This window comes from Dermacentor andersoni, chromosome 6 (genome assembly GCF_023375885.2).
Source record: "Dermacentor andersoni chromosome 6, qqDerAnde1_hic_scaffold, whole genome shotgun sequence".
NCBI lineage: Eukaryota > Metazoa > Arthropoda > Arachnida > Ixodida > Ixodidae > Dermacentor > Dermacentor andersoni.
In genome coordinates this window covers 58,371,231-58,386,174 of record NC_092819.1, presented here as the reverse complement: position 1 = coordinate 58,386,174, position 14,944 = coordinate 58,371,231, and positions in this window count along the sequence as shown.

Genomic DNA, 14,944 nt, shown 5'->3' with positions numbered 1-14,944 from the left:
CTATTGCTAGCAGGGAGCTGACTGAAGGTGGCAAAAAGTCTGCAGACTGTCTGCATGTTTTCTGCAGATGACTGACTTATGTTATGACTTTACAAAGTCATAACATAAGAAGCCAATAAACAAAAACACCAAGGACAGCATAGGGGAAATTACTTGTACTTATTAATTGAATTACAGAAATGATAAAAATAATTACGATGGAAGTGGGTGAAAAAGCAACTGGTCGCAGGTGGGGCACGAACTCACATCTTCGCATTACGCGTGTGATCATGCTCTTACCAATTGAGCTACCGCGGCGTCGTTTCGCCATCCACTTTCTGAATATTGGATTGGATTGGAAAAACATTAATAAAAGTCCTGCAGGACGCACGTCAGCGCGCAGTGGGCGTCTCTCACGCAGGGACCGACAGGGAGTACCTGGCGGCCGCTGCCCGAGCCTGCTGGACGGCCCATTGCTGGTCTTGTAGGAGCGGGCTTCGTATGGTCTTCTCCCACTTGTCGGGGGTAGAGTCGGGCGGAGCGTTTCTGCACTCCCAGAGCACGTGTGCGAGTGTCGCCGTGACCCCGCACGAGGGGCACCCATCGTCTGGGTAGACGTCCGGGTAGATGATGTGTAAGGTGGGGGGGTTTGGATAGGTATCTGTCTGTAATAAGCGTAGCGTTAGCGCCTGCGGCCTGTTTAGTTTGGGGTGCGGGGGCGGAAAGAAACGTCGTGCCAAGTAAAAGTGTTTGGTTATTTCATTGTAGGTTACTGGGGCGTCCCTGCTCGCCTCCAACTCATCGAGACGTGGTTGCCCGGGGGTGACGGCGTGGTCGGTAAGCGCGCGCGCAGCGTCGTGGGCTGTCTCGTTGAATATATATATATATATATATATATATATATATATATATATATATATATATATATATATATATATATATATATATATATATATATATTATTATTATTATTATTATTATTTTAAGACTAGGTCCAGCTTCACCAGAGTACTTGTCGACTGCTCCAAACTTTGACCGAGGCGCCACCCTAGAACCGAGTAAGGGAAAGCGCATTCTGAAAACACTCCCTCCTCCACAGATATATTGTGCCTCGCCCCGTTAAATTTAAGGCTTTCAATCACCCAACGCTTCTCTCAAGAGACAAAGCTCTGCGTTAACGCAGCGCGTCACCGCATCTACGCTACTGCTGCTGCTGTTCCAGGCGGTCACGCAAGTCGCCCTCTCAGGGGGTCCACGTAATCTCGCTGTCTCTTGCACCGCGTCCGCTTTCGGATCCGCGAACTTGCTCCGCTCCCCACGTGTCGAAGCTAGGAGCCGAACGAGAACAGCAGCCGGTGCTGAGCCGATGTCGCAACGTTCTGCCAGCGCGAGCAAAGGTGGTGGCAGGTTGGAAGTTGGGCAGAGGGATGGAGGGAAGGGGAGAGGAGAACACAGGCTGCAAATAAGCGTCGCCCCGATCTCTAGGCGTAAGCGGATATCCCCCCGCTGCGGCGCGAACCCAATGTGTTTTGCTTCCCTGGACGCTGCGGCTCCGGCTTTGCTGGGTCCCGCACGGACTCTTCCACACCGCCACGCGCAACGAGAACGGAAATTGGCGTCACCGCGTCGACGCTTGCACCGACGCGCGCGGCCCTCTCCGCCTCGACGTGCGCGGCGACGACACTTCAATGCTGGGCGGTGGGCGATGGTGGTGGCTTGTGGTGGGGGCCGATGCAGCGTCAGCGCCGTCCTCGTCGACGTCGTCGCCTTGGCGGCTCCGTCCGGTCCGGCAACGCCCAAATGCATGCCGGAGGACGAAGCGGGGTGGGAGCAGCTCTTCCCTCGCTGGGTGCTCCCCCCACCACCACCACTCTTCGGCCCTGTCTGGCAACGCGTGCGCTGTTTTTTCTGCCGGCTATCATGGCGCTCTGCCATCCCATAAGAGTAAACAAAAACAGCGTGCGATGCTTCTCACGCTTTGCTTTCTTTTCCTTTCTTTTTTTTTTTTCGAGCATGACGCGAGAGGAGCGCTTAATTCTGTTGGTTATACTGTGTTCTCTCTGCAACAACAAACACACGAAACTATGTGTTTTTTTTTTTTGCGCGTTTGGAAAAAGGCTTTAAGACATGCCTTCTCCCGTCATTTTGTGTGAAGTTGTATTAGTAGTACAACACTAATGGTGTTTCACTGCCTACTTCTGTCTGCAGTGCCACGAACCTGAGAATATATTTAGAATAAATAATGGGATGGCGTGTCACTACTGCCGGTTGGAGGTGCCGTGCTTTATTGTAAAGCTGACTATATGTTTACCTGGTCTGGCACGCTAGTTGGGTGAGAAGTATGATATAAACAATTACAAAAAAATTCCAGCAGAACCCATTTCACGATGAATGTCAGCTTTAATGCTATTAGTATTCAAGTAATCTAGCGAAACACTGTACTGCCGCGGCAGACAAAAGTTATGTGTGAGGCATGTATGCAGCAAGGTTCCTCTCTCGTCCCTCCCTGTGTAGACGCTGCGCCATCTAGGGACGCCGCTGCGAAGTCCGCGCATGTGTGTCTATATATTGCTACGTGAAACACAGACGGAAAGCTATATTTACTGCGTTATGGTGCAGAAGTGACTAGCACAAAGGTAGACACGGGGCACAAAAGGGCGACAAGGACAAGTGTCATGCGCTTGTCCTTGTCGCCCTTTTGTCCCCCGCGTCTACTCTCGCGCTAGTCACTTCAGTATGAAATACCAACTAGCCCGGTCTCACACCCTGCTTTAGTGCAAGCGAGATCAAAATGGCGATCCACACAGATCGACACCACTTCGACTTCCTCTTCACCGCAGCCACGCAGAGGCGGCAATTATCTGCGTCGGAACGCTATCACGACCCCCAGAGATAGGAGCACAGTCCCGGTGCGTCATCGACGTAACAAATGGGTGAATGAGTGTGGTAGGGCTTGAGCCTTGCTACGTGAACGATGTCACTTGATGCCAACAACGACGCTGGAGAACCGGCAGGGACTATCTTATATGTGACATCAGGCCCTTGTCGCATGGCGCGGTATGGACCGCTATAACGCGACGGCGGCTTTTCGGAAAGCACCACGTGGCGGGTGGGTGGTCAAAGAAGCAAAAGAGTACCCGGATCAAAGTTTGCATATCGATGTCGGCAATCATAGAGGCGTCTCCGATTTCTGTGAGAAGCCTGCAGGCGAGCGCGGGTGAGCTGCTGCGAGTAGTCAGTGCAGTCGATGGCGCCGCGGGCATATTCGCTGGCAAAAGGGGCAGTCGAGGGCAGCAAGACGTCCAATGGCAAGGTGGGCTCTCGGCCGCAGACGAGATAAAATGGTGAATAACCGGCGGTGTCGCGGCGTGATGCATTATATTCAGACGTCACATACGGTAAATGAAGGTCGCACCTAGTGGTGGCCGATCGCAACGTACTTCGAGAGCATGTCGGCAATGGTCCGGTTGAGGCTCTCAGTGATACTATTGGTCTGTGGGTGGCATGATGTGGTGAACTTACGCTTGGTCGAGCATGGGCGCAGGATGTCATCGACGACCGCGGAGAGGAAGTTACGGCCGCGTGCAGTAAGTGATTGGTGCGGAGCATCGTGCACTAGGATCGCGTAGTGCAGGAAAGAGTCCGCTACGTCAGTAGCACAACCATGCTGAGAGTGCTCGTGGGATAGCGTACCGTGTAGCGTAATCGGTAGTCGCGGCAACCCACTTACGTTACAGAGGCGGTGAGAAAGAAGGAGCCAAGGAGCTCTGTACCAACTCGGAAGAAAGGTTCTGGCGGTATGTCAATCGGTTGCAGATACCCAGCGGGCAGCGCATAGAAGGCTCTTTCCGGCGTTGGCATGGCTCACAGGCGGTGACGTAACAACGTACGGCGCAGTAGAGACCAGGCCGAAAGAAGCAATGGCATGCGCGGTCGTATGTGCGTGAAACACCCAAATGCCCGGCCGTGGAAGAGTCGTGAAGTTGGCGGAGTATAGTTAAACGTAGGTGTGCTGGTACAATGAGGAGAAGATCAGGGCCGTCAGGGTGATAGTTACGGCGGTATAATGTTACATCACTGAAAAGGAACATCCGGAAGGAGGCATCACCAGGCGAAGACTCGAGCCGGTCGATGAGATCTCGTGAAGAGTGTTGATATTCGCCGATCCAAAGCAACCGCCACACGGAGAAAACGCAGGTGGTTGCGTCATTATCGGCCGGCTCTTTCACGGAGTAGCGGGACAAACAGCCTACATCCTGATGCAAGCGGTCCGCCTTGCAACGGGTCCGCCTTACTCTTGCCTTACTCTGCCAGAGCAGAGCACAGGCCTAGTCGGCCAATCGGGTCCTTGAGTGAGCAAAGCCAGCAGAGCGCATGATGATCTGTGATCACACAGAAAGGGCGTCCGTATAAGTACGGGCGGAACTTAGCGACTGCCCACAAAAGTGAAAGGCACGGGCGCTCTTTGAATGAACAATTGCGCTCAACAGCTTACAGGAGCCGGCTAGCATAGGCTATAACGCAGTCGCGTCCACGCTGGCTTTGGGCTATGCCGTGACCACTGGCATGAGTCCGAACTTCGTGTGGGGCGGATGGATCAAAGAGGGCCAGGATTGGCGGTGTAGTAAGGAGAGTGCATGGCGGTGCGATCATGACCCCACGAAAACGGAACGTCTTTCTTTAAAAGGTCGGTAAGGGGCCGTGCAATGACGGCGAAATCTTTCACAAAATGGCAGAAATAAGGGCACGTGCCTACGAAACTACGAACGTCTTTGGTGGACTTCGGGACAGGAAAGTTAGTGACGGCTCGTATTTTGTGTGGATCAGGTCTAGCTTCCACGATGTGGCCAAGGACGGTGATTTGGCGGCGACCGAAGTGGCGCTTGGTGGAGCTTGACTGAAGACTAGCCCTGCGGAACGCCTAAAGGATTGCTGATAGATTATCTAGATGCGTGTCGAACGTAGGACAGAAAACGATCACGTCGTCCAGGTAGCACAAGCACGTCGACCATTTGAACCCATGAAGCATAGTGTCCGTCATTCGTTCGAAGGTGACCGGCGCGTTGCACAGACCGAAGGGCTTCACCTTGAACTGGCAAAGGCCGTCGGGGTGACAAAGGCGGCCTTCCCCCGGTCCATGTTGTCGACGGCAATCTGCCGGTTTACGAATCGTAGGTATATGGAGGAAAAATAGGTTGAATAGGTTGTACCACACATGCACAGCTGACGAGAAGTACAAATGGACACGTGTCACAGCTTTATGGAGCAGGTGAATTGAGTCAGTGCAACTTAGGCGGCTCTGCGGCAGGTCACTGGCGTCTGACAAAAGAGGCAAGGCGAAGATCCTAGTCGGTCGAACAGTCGATCAGAGCAGAATTGGTGGAAAGAATACAGAGGCCAAGTATGAGTTCGTGAGGGCAGTGGGCTTTGAGAGTAAAAAGGACGACAGGGTGTCGACACCCGGGCAGGGCACATGCATGCCAATAATAGCGACTGTCCCACCGTCGGCGACTCTTCAGACTTTCAGACTTACAGACTTTCTTGAGCCGACAGCTAAGAGTGGCGCTCATAATAGACACGTGCGTCCCAGTGGCGATCAACGCGCTTGCAGAAATGCCATACTCATTGTATAATATGAACGTCGAAGAAGTTGAGCTTAGTGGGCAAGGTCAAGCGAGGATTTTTGCCAAGGTGGTCAATGCAGCTCCACCTCCAGAAGTTGAGCTGTCTATTTTTTCAGTGGGGGGTGGTGCAAAAAAGGTCAGAGAGGGAGCTAGGCGGGATGGAGTGCGAACGAGATTGACGGCGCAGTGGAGAAGTGGACCTTGAATAGCGGACTCTAGCCACAGGTGCCGAAGGCGCACGTGACACGTTTGGAGCAGAGGTGGCGAACGAAATGAAAGGCCCTGAGGGACAGATGCGGTCAGGCGAAAGAATAGCCTGTCGGTGTTGTGCCTTGAAGCGCTGCAAAACATACAACTGGTAAAGGATTGTAAGCCATGACCGCACTGAAGAAGGTAAAAGAAAGAAAGAACGACATAAAGACAGAAATCTTCAACAACCCAGAAGTACCTACTGAGGACGAAATTGTCTTGTTCAAAGCCGGTACTAACATTGTTAGCTACTAGGATGACGGAACCGAAGACAGCTATCAACAGGTGTCATAATCTTGGAATTTGGAGACGCGTCGAAAGCACAAGGACGAAAAAGAAGTAGAACTTGTAGCCACAGGGATACCGAAAGAGCATTCGTACAGTGTGCACGACATGCGAAAGATTCAAATAGCAACACGCGGTTAAACATCCTCTCTGATCAAAGGTCCGGGAGTCCACGAAGACCTCATTTTCACCGAAGATCGAGTCAAGGTGCTGTCCTAGCAAGGGAACGCATACTCATTGTATTGATGACTACAGAGGCGCAAGCATGAACCGAAGCCACAGGAATTCCAGCCAAATACAGGTGCCGACAACAGGAGGCCCATCATCACTGCGCTATCAACGTAGAAAGAGCGTCTGGCCACTGCCCATGTCTTCCGCTGTCAGAACTAACTGCTTAACTCTCAAAGAATCCTACGTGGCACAAACAACCAACGTCCGACCATTAGGAATGCTACTGGTGCAGATATCCAATAACGCAAGGGCAACGATGCATCAGAGATCGGATATCATCTGCGAAAGATCAAAGCAGTGGACAGACAGAAGATGTCCGTTCCACCGAGTGCTTTGCAGACGCCGGACATCTCTTGACGACGTTCACACTGTTTCAAGGAAGATCAAGCTACGACGACAGAATACTAAGCGCCAGCTTCTGATGTTCAACGTTGAGCAACGTCATCTAACGCTATTAGTGTGCACATCAGAATTGACCCTACGAAACAAAGTACAACTGGACATTCGGAAAGACAACAAGGACAGGGCACAGATCCTGGTGAATGCCGATCACAAGGCGAATTTACACGAACCAGTGAACAACGCCGCCCCTGCAAGGTTTCCTTCGCATTGCCTGGCCTACTGGAACGTCACGATCATTTTTATATGGTGTAACCAGACTGTCCCTTTGCCAAGGACACGACAATAACCCCTTCGTGTTTGAGCGCGGAGTTAGTAGAAACTTGTTCCTCGCCCACCTGCTATCATCATCGTCATCGTCACGGTTGAGCCATTCAATCAACGTGTTTGTTCATCGACCGCTCTTCCCGTGTGGTCCTTCGCTGGTTTCTGCAAAACATGAATAATCGCTAGCATTCATCTTTTCAACGCAGTGCAGCTGCTGCTTTCTATTAAGCTGTCGGCACTGCACTGTGGAGGCGTCCCGCAGCGCAGTTCTTTCGCTCGCTCGCTCTGTTCTAACGTGTTTTTTTTCTCTTTTTTTTTTTCATCTCGCAACTACGCCCCAGCACGCGCTTAACCAGGCATCTCACACAAAGGGGGAGCTCTGGCGTTGCGTATCCATTGCCATCCGTCGTCCTCATTCCTCCGCGTTTTCTTTTCTCTTTCCGTACTTTTTTGCGTCTTTCTTTTATCTTCTCTCGCTTTATCGCGCCTTTCCCCCTCGCCCCTGCATCGGCGGCGACCGCGTAACGCAACGCGGTTACCCATCCACGCGTCCGCTGGACGCAATGAACCATGTGACAGGCGGCCTGCTGAGCGAAACGCGAACTGCAGGCACGTCAACAGCGCATGTATCGAATGAGTGCCGTCTGCTACCTTTGTTTTGTTTGCTTGCTTGCTTTGCTTGTTTGTTTGTTTGTTTGTTTGTTTGTTTGCTTGCTTGTTTGTTTGTTTGTTTGTTTGTTTGTTTGTTTGTTTGTTTGTTTGTTTGTTTGTTTGTTTGTTTGTTTGTTTGTTTGTTTGTTTGTTTGTTTGTTTGTTTGTTTGTTTGTTTGTTTGTTTGTTTGTTTGTTTGTTTGTTTGTTTGTTTGTTTGTTTGTTTGTTTACATCAGTTCATACTGGTCGTCGAATGAGCTACGAAGTGCACATACCGCCTTAAAGGCATCGCTGATGAACCCGAATAGTGCTCAGTGCTCCAAGATTACAGGAAAAACGTCACTATACGAATTTTCTCTTCCCGTGGTTTCGTGCAAAGTGTGCAATGTGCCTCAACCGCGTGTCTTTCGCTTACTTGTAAGGCACGTGATCGCGAGTTGATATCTAATTCGATTGCGTGAGCAGTTCAAAAATTACTTGACAGTCTGGAAATAACGCCGCTGATCGCAAGAATCTCAGGACCGTGTCCAGCAAGCCAGGTACATATGTTATGGCCCAAGTTCTGAAACCTTCCATACGGTAGTAAAGAAATCGTTCATAACAGTTAGGTATATCCTCACGACTATTGTGAAATATGTTTTTACTGAGGTGCTCTTAATAAATCCCTCGTTGGTGTTTCCTCACCTCTAAAGGTGCATTGACACATATTTGCGAAGTCGTGTAAGCAAGTGTTCACACCAGTTAGCACGACTTCCCCATCACCGCACTGAAATATCTCGCGATTGGTGACGTTCAGGCCTGCTGACACCGCCATCGTCAATTAAAATTATCGTATACAGAGGCCCTGTCACTGAAACGCTGATCGGTTGAGGAGGTTTGCAACTGCAGTCGCACAACTGAACAATCGAGCAGCTGAGCGACTGAACCAAAGCACTCGCTTTTCGACCAAAGCGATCATTAGCGACCGGTCGCTCAGCGATTAACTTGGTCGCGCGACCCCTGAGATTCACCGGTGTGAACACCGCCCTTAGCGAGCAAGAAGCTTGGAAAACACATGCGACATATTTTAATGTGATACTTAAGATTGTCTCGAAACGCTGGACCTGGCGTCATCAACGTTATCGCGACGCCATGACAGAGAGCAAAATGTGCTGTCGTTGCTCAGCAATAAAGCTATAGGTACGGTGACGTTGCTAAAAAAAATAATAATAATAAATAAAACGATAGTGGTGCGCGGGTTTCTTTCGCTGCGTTCGTGTGTGGCAGGCGACAGGGATCATGGGGACGGAGTAAGCCATGTGTATCATGACTTCATGATACATTCACCTCTAGGATACCGAATCCTAAACTAGTTCGTAAAAGTATTATAGTGAATTGTTTAGAGCGTTTTGACGCTTGCTAGTATTTTTTCTGTGGTTTAGAGGGGCTGAACCTTCATTTATCGAAAAACAAATTGCAAGTCGGAAATTTCATTCTGTGGTCCTTTAATATAGCTGCGATATTTCATGTTTCCTTATATGGAGAACTGCTTGTAATAGGCGAATGTTTTTGTTTTCCTCCTATCGTGTCTAGTGCAGTGGGTGTTCTACGATATTTTGAACTGTTTATTCATTGTTATTTTAAGAACCCTCATACTCTACCCAGGCCATAGAGCCACATCTTCACCAAATAAATGTTTTATTCAGTGACTGTTCTTATCCTTATTATTCTTAAACAGTACGTGACATGCCGGCTCGAGGCTGAATCTACATTGGCAGAAAGTAGAGGCTTTGAGCGCCGGCTGTGGTGCGAAAAACGGTGGCAGGAAACGCACAACCCAGCTTAAGGCATCGAGTAGCAGCTTTTCATGTTCTGGTCGACAACTGCAAGGACCTTTCCGTGATGGGCAACTTTCTCAAACAGACAGCATGGGCCAATCCCGAAGGCAGTGCATTGTGTTTATTTACACTGCCGATCACTGGACTTGCTTTCTGAGGTTATTCAACGTAGACATAAAAGAAATAGACAGACAGGCGGAAGATAGCCAGAAGATCGTGCGGTTGGCTACCCTGCACAGGGTAGTGCAGAGAAAGAATTGCAAGATAATATATATGGGGAACACGTGGACCACGGCTAAACAGCGCGACAGACGACAGCCGCAGTTTAGCCAGGATTAAGAAAACGTAAGTCGCCAAACTCCGGCTTCTACTGGTGAAAACGTGCACGGCGCGCGGGCATTGATTGATTGATTGATTGACTGACTGACTGACTGACTGACTGACTGACTGACTGACTGACTGACTGACTGACTGACTGACTGACTGACTGAGTGAGTGAGTGAGTGAGTGAGTGAGTGAGTGAGTGAGTGAGTGAGTGAGTGAGTGAGTGAGTGAGTGAGTGAGTGAGTGAGTGAGTGAGTGAGTGAGTGAGTGAGTGAGTGAGTGAGTGAGTGAGTGAGTGAGTGAGTGAGTGAGTGAGTGAGTGAGTGAGTGAGTGAGTGAGTGAGTGAGTGAGTGAGCGGCGTAAATGTTTGAATTGGGACCTTGCGCTAAAACGGTAGGCACCACCGCTTCGTGAGTAAATGGTCGAAAGCGCCTTGCGACGTTATGTCACCCACGGCGGCCAAGATAGCAAATTCAAAGTTCCACTCACAAAATCACTCCACTGCTTGAATAGTTATTGAGCGAAGTCTGCACTAGCTCTCTCCGTCTTAGTACTAGATAGAAAACGGCTGCTGACTATGAGCGACGAAGAGCTCTGGATCGATTTAATCCACCTAAGTGTCCCAATCTCGATCGTACACAAACCCCGTGGCAGCCGTTTCCTTCTTAGCATATCGCCCTCATCAATATGCGGAATCGAAAGTGGTGGTTCTCGATGAGGCTAAGAAAAAGCACTCGGCTTCGACCTGCTCTTTTACACGGCCGTAGGTGCAGAGCTAAAACTGGTATACCTCCGTCACGTTCTTCGTCGCTGAAAAAGCATCCACGGCTTAGCGCGACAGGGCAAATGATTTGGGTTAAAGGCTGTAGCCATCATGTTCTGATATCTAAAGAACATTCAAGGAAAAAAATTGTGGCAAGGAAAGAACCGTCGCACATAATCGTCAAAGTCAGTGATTGACTTGCACGTGTGGCCCTGCTGTCTATCTCCATGCCATCTCGTGATTCACGCAAACGTTACGGTGCAGTTTAGATAGGCAACGCTCACTCGGCTATAATATCGGCCAACAGTATTCAACAAATTTCGATACACAGCAGGCGCGTCTTGCGCAGAGCTCTTACCGGATAAAAGCGATAACACGGTGAAATCAGATGCAGTACTAACGCAAGCGTGAACTCTGGTGATTCACACTACGCTTACGCCGATGAGACGCGTGGCTGGCGTGACTAGCATGACGTCATGCTGCGCGTGGCTGCTCTCGTCTACTCTAACCAATCAGGCGCCTCTATAACTGCCACCCCGCACCCGCGCATCTTTCTCCGCTCTTCTACCATACTCTTCCTTACGCTGGTAGCCCTCTCCAGTTTATCGTAGAAGATCTAGGGATGGTGCTAATATTCGAAATTTCGGGCACGAATTCAATAGTCTTTGCTATTCGTATTCGATTCTAAATACACTTTTCAAGATGGTCAAATATTCGTTTCTTTTAAAAACTAAGGGGATAGGAACGCTGGAAGTGATTAGAAAGTCATTTTTGCCGAATATTTGTATTCAGTTTTCACTATTCCAGTACCCCACCGAGAACGCGCCCGTCTAACCATCCAAAGTGTGCGAAACAGGCAAAGATAGATGTCGCTTTAAAATCGATTTTCTTGGAGACCTTGGCGTGGATAGCGTCAGATAATTGCCGTTCCCCGGGTACCGGCACCGTCCCATTTCTTCGTCATGTAGCAATTATTCGCATTCCACACGGGACCCATGATAGACCAGAGTTACTGAAAAAAAATGTTCCAGCATTGGAATATAGTAACGCAGCAAACTAGATTAGATATCGCGAGTCCTTTTCCTCGGTGTCTTTTCGTCGTTGATTTTCATCACGTCGTACGTATAATTACATCAGCAAAAATGACACATGAGAAGTCGAGAGCCTGTCGGAATCTCGTCTGGTGGAGAAGAATCGTGATCAAAAGAAGGCAGGACACTAAACAAGATGAAGAAATAATCAAAACTTGAAGCTTCCACCCTTGCACGGGTGAGAACGAGACCTCCGTATGGTGCGGCCTAAACATCAGGTCTTTAATGATAGGCGGTGTCCCGCCCTTACGACGGCTCTCTCTGGATAACGGAAGCTCATCTCGAAGACCATGTCTTTGCTGACTGCATGTGCCGGATGTGATTTCGGAGCCGGACACGAGACATAGACGCCATGTTTTGTACATCACCTGCAGATTCGTGTTAGTTGCCGTCTGTTTTGTTTTGAGGAGGTAGAGCAGCGTTTGTGTGGCACTCCACTGGCTCTGCGGCGTATCTTCACAGCACGCATTACCGCAGTGCAGTGAAGATGCATTTCGGAGCAATGGGGACTGATTTTTCTCAGCACGGCATCTTCACTGCACAACAAAAAGTAATGTAGCGAAAATACGATAGAAAGCAAAGACGAGGAGAGGGCGTAAACCAACCTTAAGCTTTCTTTAGTCCTCTGAAATGGGTGAAAGAATCAAAACTGATTCACAACTGAACCAGAATAAAAAATTGCAACTGATTCAGAGTTAGACCTGTATCAGAACTGACTTAAGTAGAACTGATTTGCCGTAGTCAGTGTCCCTGTGCTTCGAGTTGCCGATTGATTAGGCATCGCACTGCGATCTACTAGCCTCCTGGTTAGCTTAGATGGTGTAGAGCGACCACCCCGGGAAGGCCTTGATCCCGAATTCGATCCTAGGATCTGGACGAATTTTTCCTTCAACTGCAAAGCTTTCTTTCTGAGAAACCCGTATGGGTTCTCTCTGTAGATTCATGCTACTGTCACGTAGTTTACAATTTCCCACTCTCATGAACTTTCGTTCACCTTACGGGATTGAGAACTGATTTGCATTACTCCTTTAAATCAGGAAAAAAAGTATGAGCTGTGGCTACACCTTCAGAAATAATTTAATATGTGCGGTGCTATCAAATACACCATTTTCTTTATCTTATGAGCGAGAGAAAAAAGCTACGGGATAACCTAGTCAGGACGCAAGAAGGACCGCCGTTTACGGCTCAATACATGCCACATGGTACCTTTTATTGCGATAGCAATTATATGGACACACCAAGCGAATTTTCGCCGTAGTCGTCACCGTCAGCTTCCGTATATATCTAGGTATACGTATGCTATATCTCATGCCACGTTATATGACATGCGGTATATGAGGGTTATATTGCCACAACATTCTATCACTAAAGTTGCTCAGACCAGTTCTCACATTGTTGACAAAATTATTCCTCGGAATTTTGAGTGTGGCAGTCCACAAACAAATGACATGAAACAAAACACCGACAGCGCATGCCTTTCATCTCAAATCTTCTCAGACTCTGATATTAAAAGTGCGAAACGATAACAGAGGTCAAACCTGGAAATGATGCAATTTTATTGGTGCGGCTGTGCAGTAAGTATGTCCGGGATCGGTCCAGGAAAGACGTCTAAAACGTACCCGATACGAAAAAGTGGTGGTAACGTTGTCAAGAAAGACGTTGGCTTTAATTAATAAACATAAATTGCGCGATGGCAGGATTCAAACAGAGGACTGCTAGCACAACAGCTCGTTTTCACTTAGCTTACGTTTACCTAAATTCATACTGCCGCTACAGCTACGACTCTTAGACTTCGTGTAATATTCTAACATGCTCCTATCGCATTCATTGCTTCGCCCTTAAGGCGAATAACGCGATAACATTAAAGGCCCCATGTCGCAACAAACCTGATGTCGGCGTCGGACGTCGCTTGGCGAAAAATCATTCCGGACCACAAACACCCAGTCCCTCCGCGTGACGCAGAGACGTTACTGAACTAATTGAATTTCTCAAAGTAACGTGCATCAGAAAAATCTTAAAATACAACCTCAACACAACGTACAGGTGGGATAGCGTCGGATTCTAGTTCGAATATACCAGGAAAAATAATTCTGTTACACGGAAACTCAAACACGAACCTCTTCTTTAGCATCTATATCATTCACAGAGCAGCTATGGCCACCGAGGTTTGCGCTGGCCGGCGTGCACAAATCTCAGAGGCTATAAAGTGACGCGCCCGGTTTCTTGCAACACCTCCAGATGGCGCTCGCCACCGTCGCACCTTAGAGTCACTGGAAAAAATTTCAGAGTACCGCAAAGGTCGGTATTTGACTGGCAACACTGAGCGGCCACCGCCATATACCTTCCAAGCTGACTGCGTCGCGGGAAGGCCGCTGTGTTGGAAGAGCTTGATGTTCGGTGACACATCGGGTTGAGTGTTTACTGAAGTACAAATACTTTGTGCCCGGAGATAATGGTTGCTAAGAACGAAAATAAAATGTTATTTTGTGCGAAGTAATGCAGCCGGTGGTTGTTTTGCACGCCGATAGTGTTTACTGCTGGAACTGTGCTACGATTGTGGGCAGCAGCTTAGCGCTTCTATCGGGAGCTTATGCACTCGTTTTTTTCCCTTCCGCGGAGCGAGCTACGAAGGAAACATTTCGTCACTTCGAGGCGGAATGAGGCAAGCTTGTGCTTTTGGGCATGAACATCCTGGAACGCCGTCGGCTTCTATTGAAGGTTTCCAAGCAGGACGAAACTAACACATGACAGTGTCACAGACACGTACGTTTATTGTATAATTTCACAGGCTAAATCGGATACATCTAATTTAGTTTGTAAACGGATACCGCGCGTTCTCGATTCTGCAGGGCGACTTTGTCCGCCGTATGCGCACGACACACTGCGACTGCCGTGTGCGCACGGTGTTTGGCCGTGATCGTAAGACGATCTGTGCACAGCAGGCGTAAAAACCAACTTCGATGACCATTTTGCGCACTAAATCTTGTGGAAGGCTAATATGAGCCACTTGAATGATTACAGCAACCTATATGTACTTCTGTACACTGATAATGAGCGAGAGTTTGCTACATGGCGATTTATGAACGCGACTGTCTAGTGCGTTCATGAGCGGCTAATCTTCTTAGTTTATTTATGACTGTTTTCTTAGACTGCCAAGATTTTCTGCCTGTGTAAAAAAAAAAATGCAGGAGCGCCCGCTGCTGACGCAGCACTTTTTTTTCTAAGTTACATAGGCGATGTATAAAATTCTTGTGCTTTTAGA